The sequence below is a fragment of the Notechis scutatus genome, chromosome 4, assembly GCF_049901735.1.
Source record: "Notechis scutatus isolate UNSWTSFEM ecotype Mainland chromosome 4, rNotScu1.2, whole genome shotgun sequence".
NCBI lineage: Eukaryota > Metazoa > Chordata > Lepidosauria > Squamata > Elapidae > Notechis > Notechis scutatus.
The window spans coordinates 97,826,228-97,838,638 of NC_142012.1; the positions used below are offsets into that span (position 1 = coordinate 97,826,228).

The 12,411-nt window shown below is 40.1% G+C and overlaps 2 protein-coding genes across 5 annotated transcripts in view; both read right to left on the reverse strand.

The window, feature by feature from the left end:
- Window positions 1-12,411, reverse strand: part of ASAH2 (N-acylsphingosine amidohydrolase 2) — a 214,973-nt gene that overhangs the window by 117,367 nt on the left and 85,195 nt on the right. The window lies entirely within an intron of this gene.
- The window catches only part of SLC16A12 (solute carrier family 16 member 12), a 47,154-nt gene that overhangs the window by 22,097 nt on the left and 12,646 nt on the right, over window positions 1-12,411 (reverse strand). For 2 of the 4 annotated variants that reach the window (XM_087964172.1, XM_087964174.1), the window contains exon 2: window positions 4,530-4,597. The gene's annotated coding sequence lies outside the window, so the exon portion shown is untranslated. Of the gene's footprint in view, window positions 1-1,058; window positions 1,157-4,529; window positions 4,598-6,629; window positions 6,708-12,411 lie in introns of those variants that run through there. The other 2 variants (XM_087964173.1, XM_087964175.1) reach the window with 2 other exon arrangements.

Below are 12,411 nucleotides of genomic sequence, written 5' to 3' on the forward strand. Positions count from 1 at the left end.
CTGTGACCATGGGGATATTGCAATGGTAACAAATATGAACAACGGCCACGGGTCACTTAGTGCTGTTGTAACTTTGAATGGTCATTAAATGAATGGCTGTAAGCAAAAGCAAAAATACCTGCATAAGCAAAAATGCCTTGAAACAACTTCAAAATCAATCAGAAAGTTACTGCTTCCTATAATAGTTCTCCTCCTTCTGATTTACCAGCTACCTGAAAGTAATTCAAAAAATGAAGTTTGGTGAGCACATATATAAAACCTAGTAGCTACTAAATGGATAAACGCTTAAGTGAAAGAAAAAGAACAATCAGCAAGGGGCAGCCTTAAAGGTAATTCTAAATCTGTGTTTTGGCTCCTCTGTTGCTTAGGATTAAAGGTTGAAGAAGCTTCTTGGATGAGAAGTGAAACGTCTTCGAAGAAAAACCAGAAAGTCCAGTTGCCTCTTGAAAAAGCACCTTTGGGACAATCATGACTTGGATGACTGAGAATCTCCATAAACTTCGGATTAAATATACACATTTGCAAATTTTTGATAAATAAAATCCAGTGGGATAGACACGCTAATACATGCAATTTACTACCCATTTGTTAGAGGAGAAAGCAACGCATGTTAACAGGATTTTGAAGATTAAATGAACAGAAATGTTGACATGTTGGAAACACCATTACTTGCTTTGAAGCAGTTACTTTTAAGTTTACCTTCTGGATCAGGGCTGCAAAAATCCAGATGACCAGCAGATGGCACAAAGAAAATGCCCACTCTTTGCTATTTATTGTTCATCTGATCCAGAAGCCCTATCACTCTCTTTCAAAGCAACTATTGGTTGCCCAACCTTTGACTGAACAGATTCCCAAATGAATAGATGACGATGTAAACTTCATGGAAATAAAGCCATTACTCTGGCAATAGTTCAAAGGGAAATAAGCTTCAAGGCTTGACTTTGGTAAGGAATTCATCTTGTATTCAGAAGAACATATTTCCAATTATTTTCCTGACGTTTCTTCCAGGTTGGGATGAGGGAAGGAAATTTGAGGAGAAAATCATTCAACAAACCTACTTAAAAACTTCCTTACTCGATATCCTCCTGCAGTTAACAACTGAAAACGACAACAACATCCCCAGAATGCCTCTGCTTTTTTCCATCTGCCCTCTTGGATACTACAGGGTTTGGGCCATTTCTAGGTAAAATTTCACATAGGGAAATATTTTTTTAATTAACTTATTTACCTCATGCCATTTTTTTTTACAAATAACTCAAGGCAGCAATCATATCCAACATATCTTCCTCCTATTTTCCTCACACCAACAACCCTGTGAGGTGAGTTGGGCTGAGAGAGTATGACTGGCCCAAGATTACCCAGATGGCTTTCATGGCTAAGACGGGACTTGAACTCACAATCACCTGGTTTCTAGGCTAGTACCTTAACCACTGGCTGAAATAACAAGATATCACAGAACTGGATAGAGTTCTTTGGGAAATTTTTCTAGGACAGTCCCTACATTCCTTTTTAGCCAGAGATGCACAAATTGTGCCTGTTTACTGTCTACATCTGCATAACATACATCTCCCTGGAAAGAAAGCAAATAAACTATCTTAGGTTAGCCTTAGGTGCTGAGATATATATTGTTTAATAGTAGCAGGTGGTTTTCCAATAGAGAGCCCATATACTTTACCTTCTACAACGTAATCTTGTCTTGAGGGAGAAGACAAGTCTTGGAAGACAGCTTGTTTTCCAAGTTATATAATTTGTTTTTTCATGTTATGGTGAATCATGTTTCACTCAAAGTACAATAGAGTAACCAGATCTAGATCCTATGGTATTTTTACATGGATTGTGCCAACCTTTTGCAACCTGGTGCCCTTTAGAGCTATTGATGGGCTACAGTTTCTAGAATTCCTAGGTAGTATCCAGAGAGCTCTGGTTCCAACATATTTGAAGGACAACCAGGATGGAAGTAGGATGTTCAATGTCCAAGTATTCTCCGCTCTGATATGAAAACTTCCCCCAAACAAATGATTTTTTTTTATCAACTCCATATATTTGTGGCTCTAAACCACTTTAACTCGTTATTAATACAGCTTTGCTATGATAACATTTGCCATCCATACATGGCATACATATTAGCATAATCAAATTCCTAGCTAAGATTCTTTTATGCTTTGTAAATATCACATAATTCAACAGCATACACAAGTGGTGAGAACCAACAGAACAATAACCAAATCAGCATCATGTAGAAAGAAAAGAAATAGTTGCATTAATATAATTTATGAAATGGGGAAGGGAAGGGGAGGGAGGTCTGTACAAATGTGTCTTAATAATATTTGGTTATTAAATAATTTGTTTAATTCAATATATTCATGAAACATGGCCCTCTTTTGCAAGCTGTCATGTTCTTTCAAAAGCTGATGGATCTTTTATCCAAGAGAAGTTTACAGATCTAGTCCATACTACCAAATCCATGACATGGTACCAAAGCCAGGAATTCAATGCTGCAATTTGGATGGATTCACATGCTAAAATTTAAACATTTTGATCAGATGTTTCTCCAATAATTTTACTTTCTCAATGAACTATATAAAAGCAAAAGGGCCAGTCTGGTGAGTAGAATTATGTTCCTGTAGGACTCTTCATAAAAAACAATTTAGAATTATTTTAGCATCCCGCAAGAAAGACAGTGAAACTTTCCAGGAAATTGAACTTAGACAAAGGAACAAAGGACATCACTACCAGATTTCAATCTGAAATTGTTGAAATAAACTGTATTCATCTTCAGTTACTGCAAACACTTTTGGTGTTATTATTAACTCTCACTGAGTTAGTCAGCTCACTAGCGCATACATGTCTACCTTGGCACCAACCAAATGTTTTTGAATGTCTATGATTCATGAGGGAAAGCTGACAGAATTCTTTCTGCACTTTATTCCTATTTGACCTCAGTGTTTACAATCTGTTCAACCATATTTAGTATTATCTTTCACGCATCTGAGTAAATTAGTGCCATTCCATAGAATGCCACTATGAATGCTATTAGCCTTATATTAATGCACTTCAAGTATTGGGTTCTCTGGTCATTTGGAAATCTCATCCTGATCTTTTCAAGTTCACAAGGTTAAGTTTATGTGATTTTTCCCAAAGATATTTTTTGTTTTTCCTTGAAGACATTTCGCTTCTTCTGAAGAAGCTGAGAAACGAAACGTCTTCAAGGAAAAACAAAATCCACTTGCCTTTCCCTTTGGGAAAATCACATCAAGAGTTTCCTCTTGAACTTGATAACAGTCCAATCAGCCCCCCCTTCTGGAATTTTTAACTGAATAGGTATTTTGATAATGAGCAATGCCAAATATGTATATAGCCAAATCTCAATGTTATTGATTTTTACTCTCTCTTGACTATCATCACTGTGGTTCTTGGATTTATGAGTGCAATAAAATCAAATATCCAAATACGGAGGCCGTTCAGCCACAAGAATCAGATAAGAATGCTTAAGAATCTTTGAAGAGTGGTTGCATTGGAGAACGTCTATTTGAAAGGTGCTGTCAAACTTGCCACAATAATTATGAGATTTGGTTGGATGGTGGATTCAACAATGCAAGAACAAATCATAACACTGACAGAATTCCTATTAACTAAGTTATGAGATCACCTTGCTTAAAAATTACTATTAAGTGTGACAATTCTATGTGTGATTCTTATGCAGGATTCCCTTCTGTTCATCCTGAAGTTGCCACAGCTTTTCATAAAAAATAAAATGGGTGGTTAATTTCTAAAGGTTTTCTGAAGGTTAAAAATGATATCCATTGTAAAATGACCATTATAAGAACTTAGCTGCTAGATTATAAAAATAAAATTAATCGCGTCATAATATTCCCAAACTACAATACTCTTCTTCAACTTGGTGCTTTAACTCCCAGACCTCAAGGGACTTTGTGTTGTTGGGACTTGTAGGCACTAAACTCACAGACAGCTGGAGGGCCCCAGGCTAGAAAAGGCTAGCCTTAAATATTGTACAGGTAGTGCTCAACTTACAACAATTCATTTAGTGATCGTTTGAAGTTACCACGGCCCTAAAAAAGTGACTTATGACCTTTTTTCACATTTATGACCTTTGCAGCATATCCCTGTGGCCAAAAGACAGTTGTTTGGCACCTGACTCATATTTATGACATTTGCAATGCCTTGGGGTTATGTGATTGGCTTCTGACAAGCAAAGTCAATGGGGAAACCAAGTTCAATAACAACCGTGTTACTAACTTAAAAACTGCAGTGATTCACTTAACAACTGTGGTGATAAAGGTCGTAAAATGGGGCAAAATTCACTTAGCAAATATTTCATCTCGCAACAGAAACTTTGGGCTCAATTGTGGTCGTAAGTTCAGGACTGCCTATACTGAGTGAGCTACTGTACATTGTGACGTGTTTTGTAGCATTTGTTAGAAACCATAATAATGTTCAGCTTCTAAGCTTCCATACAGTATTTCATGTTGCAACATTTGTAAAAGAAGGAATAAAGCAAATATTTTTACCTCAAAGAATTGGAAACTGCCAAGATAGGTCTTCATCTGCAGATCAAAGCAGAAATGGAAGGATACTTCTGTAAAGAAATGAAATGATTGTTCTTTTTAGAGTATTTATAAAGAAACGAGCAACAAAGAATGCAGTTTTGATTATGCAGTCGCACATGCTCAAGATAACTTTGGAAATGGATTATCAACTAACTTGGTAACCTATAATTTTTTCAACATTTACATGTAATAGCCACTTATTAAAGATCCACACACCCAATGTTTATAAAAATGTGTTCCGATAACAGAAATAACATATTAGCAAGGACGATTCCAACATCATTTAAGGTTTGAAACCAGGGTCATCCTAGCAGCCTAGATATTGTGTCTTGATTCACACATGACACTAAGGCAAGGTTTGTTGAAAAATAAAAGTTGATTAAAATAATGGAATACCTTATTAAGCCATAATTTGACAGATGATTTCTATACTGTAAGAAGCTAAGCTGAAACCAATTCCTTTTTGCACACTAGGGTTTAGTGAAGTGTGTGAATCTAGGCTTCCTGTGATCATGGTTAGTCAATGAACTATACAATTGTTTCAGATTTCAAATAATTTGGAGCAAAGAAGATTAACACATGGTAGAAGGGAAATCAAATAAAACATATCCCTTAGGCATCACATTCTCTGCGTCTGAAAACCTGTTTTGATGGGGCAAGATCTTTTTTGTCTAAGTATGCAAAACTATTGATCCATGTCAATCAATTTTACTTAAGACACCACCAAAAGCTTGTCAGAACAAGTGCTAATTGAAGGTAAGCAGTGAATGGTAATCCAGCTTTTATCATACTAATGTAGCCTATTAAATTAAACAAATCAATCAACTTCTAACCCATCTTGGAAATACACATTCTGATCAGCGGGTTCAGACAGCCCCAGCTGGCACCCAAGAAACTTCACCATAATTCACCATTTGCAGAATGCCAAGTCAAGATGACAATCATCTATTATCACATAAGAGCTTTAGTGTGTTTAACAGTTTGCATGTGAAAAACTGTCGGATTAGCTTTATAAATCTGCTCAGTAAGGGAGGCTAAATTGATGAAATTCACTTTATTATTGGAGGCAGTCTGTTCTCAGGATATGCATGTCACTTGATCCTACTGGCTAATCACACTTTCTATGGTACATAATCTGTGTAATCTTTTGAATCAAAAACAAATGTACTCAAGTGGCATTAAATCAGTTGCCATTCTAAAAACACCACTTTTTTAAAAAAATCAAGAGCTGTGCCAATTAAGGGTCATGGACCAAGACAAATACTCAGGACATGTGAAGGAGGATAGCAATGACTCTCCAGAAGGACCAGGACTTTTGTCCCTTGAGAAGAGGTGAGGACATTCCACAACTGCAATTTCTAACACTGAATGATCTCAGATCTTACATAAAGTGGAGAAAATCTACAAGTGGCTCTTTTCACAGAGGTAGCTCATATAGCTCTATGTGGAATGCATGGGAACTGCCAATCAAACTTCAGTAAAATGAGCCCTTCCCTGGGGGCAAGTTGAAGTGCTTTCCACCCATCTTCAGACTGGCAGAAAACAACTTCAGCATGAAATCTGACTCCATTGCTGGTCTCTAACATGCCTCTATTTAATGCCAATCCTTTAACTTTCCTCCAAAATAGTGGGTGACAAAATGTTACCCATCGTCAGGTTGCCCTGTGTAATCTCAGGGCAACCACTTCTCCTAAAAAGGCCAGCTCTGCCTTACAATCCAGCAGAAAAGAAGAAAAAAAACCAACTGATGACATGCCTTTGCATTTTTCCACTCCCTTAATACATCGGCAATTTTATTTAATGTGTATCTCCTCTTTATTATTATTACAAACATGGCAGTGAAGATATCCAGTAAAACTTCCTCCTCCTATTTTCCCCACAAAAACAACCTTGTGAGGTCAATGGGCTAAGAGAGCACAACTGGCCCAAAGTCACCCAGCTTGCTTTCAGGGACTAGAACTCACAGCCTTCCGCTTTCTAGCCTGGTACCTTAACCGGTCTAAAACAAAATTGTTCTTAACGAACTCTTGTTGCACAAAAAAAATCAAAGGTCTTGCTCACCATTTTTTGCTTTATGTTTAAAGAAGATTTTGTCATTCATCTTAATCTTCTTGGGTATATGCCCTTCTTCTCTTGGGGGTAGGGCACCTTTTAGAGAATTCTTGCATATCCTCAGCCAGTGGTTAGCACATTATTAAAAATCGGTTGGGTTCCTGTTGTAATGTTTTAGTGTGCTTATTAAAGTGCTTGAAAATGAAAGTTAGGGATGAGCAGTGGCCATGTTTCTCTTTATTGGCCTTTTTAAAATCAGGATCTCCATTTTTTGAAATTATTCCAGCATTATAGGCAATAATGAGAAATCAAGTGAAAGGAAGATTTTAATTGATTCCATTCAGGGTAAACAATCGGTTAATTTTGATAATGCTAGAGGCAAAACAAGCATGTGGGGAAAGAAAAGCATGAATCTGTGCCCCTCCAGCTGTTTCTGGCTACAATTCCCAGCATCCACAGCCCGCATGCTAATAGCAAGGAAGCTTGAGTAACATCCTGAAGACCACAGGTTGCTCAACAGATATTTTCTTATCTTCATGACATGGAAAAGGTCAGTACATTGGCCTGGGTCACAGGTAACTCTAACTCTAAATGCTTGTTAATAGTATATGCAGGAGACATGCTTGTATGCTCCAACTTCTCTTCTCTTTCAGAGTATGTACAAAAGGCTTTTGCTGCCCTGTTCAATGCACTATAGTTTCTCTTAAGAACAATATCAACAGTGATTCTGTAAAATAAGCAAAGGAACAACTGCCATCATTTGAAATTGGTTTGTTGCACTCATCAGATTTGGGGCTGGTAGACACATTGCATTCGGTCCTAGTGTAGTTTCTTGGCTTAACAGAATCCATTATTTACTTCTATATGCTGTGTAAAGTCACACAAACTCAACCTAGTTGTTTTAATGTTTTAAAACTAGCACAGATCGGTGTCTGAACCCAAACTTTGTTCAAAGAAGCACCCAGCAAGAAAGAGAACCCAATACTTCAAGACCAAATTCATTCAAATGCATTCCATCAGCATTAAACCAGAGTTCAACTTTATGTGTTGAAGATCATTCTCAGTCAATTCTTCTTTTTTCCAGAAGGCAGGGCAGAGAAGAACAAAAGAATGTTAAAGTCTCCTTGTTTTCCTTCTGTTTTTACTTACAAGTCTGAATAGTCAACGATGTTCTTTTGCGGGTATATCAACTTAACAGCCAATAGTTGCCAATAAGAAACTTGTAACAGAGGCAAACAAGGGTGTGCTACACTACTTCAGGATTCCTGGCAAATTTTTATCTGAGTCATGAGCTAATTGCACATCATGATTTCCATGTAACCTGAAACACTCTCAAAAAAGGATTAAGCCAGCAAGTTTATACATCGGCACAACTTTCTCCTATGAATGCTGGGAACTGGAATCTTTTATTTATTACTGATCTCTGCAATACTGGAGTAACATGACCCTCGCTTGTCAGTTAGGCAGGGCTTACAAATATCCTGTTTCAAGCACTTATTCGACTTTTTCAAGACCCCACTTGCAACAGACATTTGTGGGCAAATGTGCTGAATGATTCAGAGTATATGAGACCACATAAGCCTAACACTGTAGTATTGCACCCTTGCCATGTTTATGAATGACACGCCTATATGAAATCCTCCCACTGAAAATTGGACTAAAAGAGGCAGGTCTATGCCAGCAGCTTCATGTGGACAGAAAAGTTGGATGAGTGATGAGGTGAGAATCCTTGAGTAGATCTAATAACCAAACAATGGCTGAAAATCAAAACAGAGGGGAAAATATCTGATTAAAAGAAAACAGATTTTTAGCCTTGCTTTCTCCTGTTACAAATCAAACTCTTCCCTTAAATAGCCTGACAAGTTATTTAAATAACCTGACAAGTTCCTTAAATAACCTGATAGCTGTAGGTAGGTAAATAAATCAATTAGCACACCTCTTATTGTGCCTATCAGGTAGTCCTTGACTTACAACAGTTCATTTAGTGACCGTTTGAAGTTGTAACAGCTCTGAAAAAAGTGACTTATGACCATTTTTCACACTTATGACCATTGCAGCATCGCCAGGCTCATTTGATTAACATTTGGATGCTTGACAACTGACTCACATTTATAACGGTTGCAGTGTCCTGGAGTCACATAATCCCTTTTGTGACCTTCTGACAAGCAAAGTCAATGGGGAAGCCAGATCTGCTTAACAACCGTGTTACTAATTTAAGAACTGCTGTGATTCACTTAACAAATGGGGCGAGAAAAATAGTAAAATGGGGCAAAACTCAACAAAAAATTTTCCTTAGCAACATAAATTTTGGGCTCAGTTGTGGTCGTACGTTGAAAACTACCTATCATTGTATACTAGTTGTTTATAAATATTTTACATATTTTTATACAACATGGTAGCTGTAAATATATTAGCTTTGGTTTTTTTTTCTGTTTGGCAAAAAAAGGAAAACATTTTTAAAAATTGGGTGGGGGGGTGTTAAAGAAGATATGTACAATTGATATATATGCCATAAAATTGGTGTTGAATCTTACCAATCACATATTTTTCCCCATGACAATCTGACCCAAACTTGGTCTTCCAACGGTGCAATTGTTGCCACAGTAACTGAGTCCATCCACTTTGCTGCTGGTCATCCTCTTCTTCTTTTTCCTTCCACCTTTCCCAGAATTAGATATGCTCGATAAGGCTTGGCCTTCGCACAATATGTCTGAAATATAATACTTTGAACCTGGTCCTTTGGGCCTTGAGTGAGAATTCTGGGTTAATTTGTAATAGTGATCTGTTCGTTTGTTTCACTGTCTACAATATTCTCAGGAGTCTTCTCCAATCTCAGCGTTTAAAGGTGTCAATACTCTTTTACCCTTTTTTTTTTTAAGGCCAACTTTCTCTTCGATAAAGTGTCACCGGAAATAGCATAGACACATCCCAGCACCTGAATATTTTTTTCCAAAGCTTTCATAATAACTCTACCAAATGCTAGTCAATGGCAAATTCATTGATTGCTTCTTCCGATACTATTGATGGTAGATCCTAAAAGGCAAAAGCTATGTGCCATTTCAATATAATAATTAGCACCGTTGTTTGTTTTTAATATCAAGAAGCCACCATAACTGATTGAAAGCATCCTGTCGTATTGTATTATTGCTTGGAAGCATTACTGTTTCGGTTAGGAAGGCTGCGCAAAGTGGTGAAGAAGGCAGAAAAGATTACTGGAAGTTCACTTCCTTCGACCCAGGACATAGCATGTAAGCGCTGCTTAAGCAGGGCTCGTAGTATTGTCTGGGACGCATCCTCTCCACGACTGGCTTTCTTTATTACTTTCTGGGAGGAGACTTCGCGGTATGTGAAGCAGAACAACTAGATTCCGTAATAGCTTTATACCATATAAAGCACGGGTTTCAAACTCAAGGCTCGCGGCCACAGGATGCTTAAATCTGGCCTACAGGGCCACCCTGGAAACAGCAAAGGACCGGCCTGTGGTGCCTCAGCCTGACGTAGGCTGACTGGGTGCTGATCTACAACTTTGTGGTGGCTGGCAGAGTGCTGTAGGAGGCTGTCGCAGCCAAAAACGGGACTTGGGAGGGCCACACACAGTTCCACAAACTCCGTTTTCACTGGCAGTGTTCTGGAAGCCTCCTTCTGACCCATACACTTTGCCCTCCTACCTCCGACCACACACCATGACCAACCTGATCAAGGAGAATGAGCACAGCAGCAGCAGCCACAAGGAGGAGATAAGGGAAGCTGGGCACCTCCTCGGAGGGGCTATGGGGTCTCAGTGTCTGGGCACTTGCCCTCCGCTGACTAAGGCTCTGGACAGCCATCTGGGGGTCCTCCATGTGACATGAGAGGGATGGCGAGGCTCCTCTGGAGGATAAGGATTTGGCCCTCTCCCTTCCTCCACTTGAGACAATGGATCCCCCCAGCCCCACCCGAGCCACCACAGGCACCCATGACACGAGTGATGTCGAGCTGGCCATACCCAGGGATGGGATTCAATTTTTTTTAACAACCGGTTCTGTGGCCATGGCTTAGTTGGGGGGGGGGGGGGGGGGGGGGGGGGGGGGGGGGGGGGGGGGGGGGGGGGGGGGGGGGGGGGGGGGGGGGGGGGGGGGGGGGGGGGGGGGGGGGGGGGGGGGGGGGGGGGGGGGGGGGGGGGGGGGGGGGGGGGGGGGGGGGGGGGGGGGGGGGGGGGGGGGGGGGGGGGGGGGGGGGGGGGGGGGGGGGGGGGGGGGGGGGGGGGGGGGGGGGGGGGGGGGGGGGGGGGGGGGGGGGGGGGGGGGGGGGGGGGGGGGGGGGGGGGGGGGGGGGGGGGTGGGCATAGCTTGGTGGTCATGTGACTGGCTGGGCATGGCCAACTCAATATCACTACATCGTGACACGAATCTCCTCGCCTGGCCTCTCGTGACTGTGGGGATGCTGCACCAGTTGTAAGTGTGAAAAATGGTCATAAGTCACTTTTTTCAGTGCCATTGTAACTTTGAATGGTCACTCCACAGAAGCAAAGTACCAGCAAAGGAGGGAAAAAAACTCCAGAGACGTTCCTGAGACAGGAAGTCTAGTCCTGCCAAGAATGCAATAAGGGTTAATGGAGAGGCAGTTTCTGTAAGCAACACCAGAATGTTTCCTTCCTGCCTTCCTTACAGGATTAGGCCAGTAATTTCTTCTAACAACCAGTTCTCTGAACTGCTTAGAATGTTAACAACCAGTTCTAGAGAATAGGTGCGAACTGGTAGAATCCCACCCCTGGCCATACCCACCCCAGACATGCTCACCTGGCCCTCCGAGGTCAAACACAACCCTGATGTGGCCTTCAATGAAATTGAGTTTGACACCCCTGATATAAAGTTTGTTAACTCTCAAGACTCTTTTTACCACTATGTATTCAAAATGGATGGTGATTTTATATACGTATGTATGTATGTGTGTGTGTGTATATATGTATAAGTGTGTGTATACACACACACACACACACACACACACATACATACATACATACTCAGAGCAGGCATCAGAATTCCATTTTTCAATGTATGCCTGTGTATTCACAGAAAAAAAATGAAAATAAAGGTTATTTTATCTTAAATAAAACACAACCAGTACAGGTAATCCTTGACTTACAACAGTTCATTTAGTGACTGTTTGAAGTTACAAGGGCACTGAAAAAGTGACATATGATCATTTTTCACACTTATGACTGTTGCTGCATCCCCATGGTCACGTGATTTCCATTCGGACGCATGACTATTGCTTCATATTTATGACAGTTTTGCAGTCTCCTGGAGTCATGTGATCATCTTTTCAACCTTCTGACAAGCAAAGTCAATGGGCAAACCAGATTCACTTAACAACCGTGTTATTAATTTAACGACTGCAGTGATTCACTTAACAAATGTGGCAAGAAAAAAATGAGACAGAATTCAATTAACAAATGTTTTACTTAACAACAGAAAATGTTGGGCTCAATTGTGGTCATAAGTCAAGGACTATCTGTACACTGCAGATAAGGGGATACATTGTTGGAAGGCTTTTTTTCACATCTACCTCCAAATTATTTCCAACATACTAGGCTCCAAATTGAAATGTAGTTAACTTCAAAGAAATTGACATCTTACTGTACATGCGAGCTCTCTTCAGCCATGCTCTCTGGGGATACTGAGAGTGATACCCTCGTCTGGAAAGCATCACTCCGGCAAAGAAGACTGTCCTTCAAATTAGTCCCCCTGAACTCAGGAGCGCTTGCCCAGAACAGACATAAAAAAGTTTTTCAAGAAAAACAAAAGTTTTT